This window comes from Crocuta crocuta, unplaced genomic scaffold, assembly GCF_008692635.1.
Source record: "Crocuta crocuta isolate KB4526 unplaced genomic scaffold, BGI_CrCroc_1.0 scaffold124, whole genome shotgun sequence".
Classification (NCBI taxonomy): Eukaryota; Metazoa; Chordata; class Mammalia; order Carnivora; family Hyaenidae; genus Crocuta; species Crocuta crocuta.
This window is the reverse complement of record NW_027551573.1, coordinates 11,309,490-11,313,804: the sequence shown is the minus strand read 5'-3', so window position 1 is coordinate 11,313,804 and position 4,315 is coordinate 11,309,490. Positions and strand designations below refer to the sequence as shown.

General features: G+C 39.4%; 1 non-coding gene across 1 annotated transcript; it reads left to right on the top strand.

Moving 5' to 3' along the window:
* Positions 1–1,902: 1,902 nt before the first annotated feature.
* LOC144221053 (small nucleolar RNA U13) lies at positions 1,903–2,007 on the top strand. Its single transcript, XR_013331947.1, has one exon. It is a non-coding gene; the product is annotated as a small nucleolar RNA U13 (small nucleolar RNA).
* Positions 2,008–4,315: the final 2,308 nt, after the last annotated feature.

Genomic DNA, 4,315 nt, shown 5'->3' with positions numbered 1-4,315 from the left:
GCCATCACAACTGCTGCCACAGGACACATTCAATCACTGGATGCAGAGTTGCCACTGCAGAACTCACACACCTAGCCACTCACTCTTGGCTACCCTGGTTCACAGACCTCAGACACCACGGTGCTTTGGGAAATCCAGCATAGGACTAGTAGACCAGTGCAAATTTTGCTAACATCTTCACCTCACTCCCAAATTCCCCAGGGGGCGCCCCCCACAGAGCTGGCCTGCCTGGGTGCCACTAACACCACAGAAAGCAAGCACAGCCCACAATAGTCAAAGAGTCAGTGCATATGACTATACTGAAAGGAAAAGTGACTCAGACACAACAGAGGACATAAACAACACACAAGGACATTCTCCTGAAGTGCCAGGTTTCGGTGAACAGGGGACATTGCACTGCAGGGCACTCTACAAACTCTTCTTCATAAAGTCACTACTTTTAAGAGCAGAAGACGTGGCTGACTTTCTTAATGCACAGCAACAGACACAGAGAGGCAGAGAAAATGAGAAGACAGAGAAATGTATCCAAGTAAAAGAATAGGACAAGGCCACAGCCAGAAATCTAAACAAAATAGATATAAGTAACATGTCTGACAAAGAAATTAAAGTGATGATCATAAGGATATTCATTGGGCTTGAGAAAAGACTGGAAGACATGACTGAGAGACCCTTAACACACAGATAACAACAGTGATAAAGGGCTCAATAAACAAAACACATTTGATAGGATGAACAGCAGGATGGAAGAAGAGGAGAAATGAATTAGTGACCTAAAAGATAGCATAATGGAAAGTAATCAAGCTGCACAAAAGAGAGAAAAAAGAATTATACAAAACAAGAATAGAATTAGGAAACTCAGTGATTCTACCAAATAATAACATTTGTATTATAGGAGTCCCAGAAGAAGAGAGAGAAAAGAGAGCAGAAAATTTATTTGAAAAAATAGCAGCGGAAAACTTCCTTAATCTGGGGAAGGAAACAAATATCCAGTTACAGGAGACACAGAGAACTCCCATCAAAATCAGCAAAATCAGGGATGCCTGGGGAGCTCAGTCAGTTAAGTGTCTGACTTTCGCTCAGGTCATGAACTTGGATTTCAGGAGTTTAAGCCCTATATCAGGCTCTACGCTGACAGCTCAGAGACTGGAGTCTGCTTCAGATTCCCTGTTTCCCTCTCTCTCTGCCCCTCCCTCACTCAATACTGTCTCTCTCTCTCTCAAAATTAAGTATTTTTTAAAAATCAAGAAAATCAGACCCACGTCAAGACATATTTTATCAAATTGGAAAAATATAGTGATAAAGAAACAATCTTAAAAGCAGCAAGACAAAAAGAATCACAAGTTTATAAAGGAAAATTCATAAACTAGCTGGAATTTTTCTCAACAGAAAGTTGGCAAGACAGAAGTGACTAGCATGATATATTCAAAATGCTGAATGGGAAAAATTTGCCGCCAAGAATACTCTAACCAGCAAGACTATCACTCAGGGGGCGCCTGGGTGGCTTAGTCGGTTAAGCGTCCGACTTTCACTTAGGTCATGATCTCGCGGTTCGTGGGTTCGAGCCCCACATCGGGCTCTGTGCTGACCGCCAGCTCAGAGCCTGGAGCCTGTTTCAGAGTCTGTGACTCCCTCTCTCTCTGACCCTCCCCTGCTCACGCTGTCTTTCTCTCTCTCCTAGAAATAAATAAAACATTAAAAAAAATTAAAAAAAAAAAAGACTATCACTCAGGATAGGAAAGATAAAAAGTTTCCCAGGCAAACAGAAACTAAAGTAGTTCATGACCACTAAACCAGCCCTGCAAGAAATATTAAAGAAGGCTCTCTGAGTGGAAAAGAGAGACCAAAAGTGACAGTATACAGGTAGGAAAACACAAACGAAATAAAAATGAATATTTCTCTATGATCCTTTTGTAGTTCATAAGTGTGATGATTGGGTGTTCATGTTGTTGTGTGACGGTGCCACCCTTAAACCTTGTTACAACGTTGGCACATTACCAATATTTGACCTGAGAAAAAGAGTATTTCTGTAAAAAAAATCAGTCAAGGAACTCATTAAAAAAGGATATAAAATATAATAACATATACATAAAACATGGGGAGGAGAAAAGAATGGATTCAAACTTAAGCGACCATCAATTTAATATAGACTGTTATATGCAGAAGAGGGTATATACAACCTAGTGGTAACCACAAATCAAAAACCACTAATATATATGCAAAGAATGAAGAGATGTAAATCAATATGTATCACTAAAGCAAATCAGCAAAACATGAAAGACAAGAATAGCTCAGAGAAAATCTTCAGTAACAGCCCAAAGAAACCCAAGTAATACAATAACAATAAATACATATCTATCAGGGTGCTTGGGGGCTCAGTCACTTGAGCGAACAACTCTTGATTGCAGCTCAGGTCACGATCTCAGGGACATGGGATCAAGCCCCATGTCAGGCTTTGCAACTGAGCACTGACAGATGTAATGTAGTTATACTGGTAAAAAAGATTAACTTCAAGACTCTAAAAGGCTGATTTTGCTCCTCTATTCTACCTTCTTTTATGTAATAATTACAGATGTTATTCCTTGAGCACCTATCAGAAACTATGCTATATACCTTGCTTCTCCAAATAAATTTCATTTATGGACAGCTTCTTCACCCCATGCCCAAGTTCTAGCCTGACCTTCAAAATGGTCTGTCCTATTGATTTCAGACTTGCCTGGTCAGCCCCCTCAATCATGTAAGCCAATTCTTTTTAATACATTTCTTAATATATTGGGGCACCTGGGTGGCTCAGTAGTTAAGTGTCTGATTTTGGCTCAGATCATGATCTCACATCTCGTGAGTTCAAGCCCCATGTCCAACTCTGTGCTGACAGCTCAGAGCCTGGAGCCTGCTTCAGATTCTATTATCTCCCTCCCTCTCTCAAAATTAAACATTAAAATTTTTTTTTTCTTAATATATGTACTATCTACTTCTGGTTCTCTTTCCCTGGTTGAATCCTAACTGATACAGATTTTGATACTAGGAGTGTTTCTAGAGGAACAGAATATTAAAGATGAGTTTTCCAAATTGATTCTGGGTTTTCTGGATTGGTCTCAAATCTCATCAAAGACACTGACTATTTCTAGCAGTAAAGAGGACACCAGTAGTCCAAGACATGATGTGGCAAGAGATATGCAAAATATCATTAGATACTCCTAATCAGATACCTAGAGAAAGTGAGATTCTAGGTGACCATGTATTTACTATATTAGAATATTTTAGTGAAACTAAGGAGTGTAAAGGGATTGGCTGATTATCCTAACTGTGGAGGAGAAAGTTGAGAAAGAAAAGGATAATCTCAGGGCTTCTGATTCCCAGTTTCAGTTTCACACTGACCTGAAAGATTAATCTGCCCTGGAGGAAATCTCTCTTGTGGCCTAGTGGCTCTTCCTGCAAATGGCTGAATTACAATGTAAACTGAACTCTCAACCTAACAGAGTGTTTTCTGTTAAAGTGAACACCAGTTGGGAAGCAATGGGATCCTGAAAATTGCAATGGGGACATGAAACAAGGAACATTGAATCTCTAAATTCTCCCAGGTCCTCTTTGCCAGCAGAATCCGCAATTTGACCCCTGCTTAAGGTTAGCCTTTCTTTTCCTGAAGAAGTTTTCTTACAAGGCACTGCTGATTCTCCTCAGAACCTGTCCCCCTACTTATTTCTAGACCTAGCACTTGATGTAAGTCCCAGCAGGCTCCAAAGGGTGAGTTACAAAGTGTGACCCACATACCAAAAGACGTACTATACACCAAAAGACTTGCATAATTTTTTCCGATTGAGAGATATAATATGGGTCATATGGTGGAAATAGATCTTAATGGTGTGGGATCATGGTAGAAAGAATATAAAGTTGGATTAGGCTGACTATATTGATATGGGTCTGCTAAACAGGGATTTTGAATTCAATGTTTTAACTCAAGAGGGTTAGAAAAGGATCTAATTGGTTGGTCAGCTGAACCACAGATCCAAAGATTTCAACTACACCAGATGAAGGTGAAACTTACCTTGGTATGCTATCAACTGCCCTGATATACTATAAAGGAAAATATGCAAAAGCTAAGAGATATTATTTTCTTCCCTCTCTTTTCCTGTTATCATCACAAACATGAGATATATTAATAATAGTTAACTTTAAATCACAGAATTTAAGTTATAAGATCAAAGGAGAAAATGACTGTTCTTGCATGCTCTTCTGGGTAAAGGTTAGCATGTTTTCAGTTGTATAAAGTTGTATTGATGAGGGACAAAAGCAGGAAAATGTTTATTTACCCTTAGCC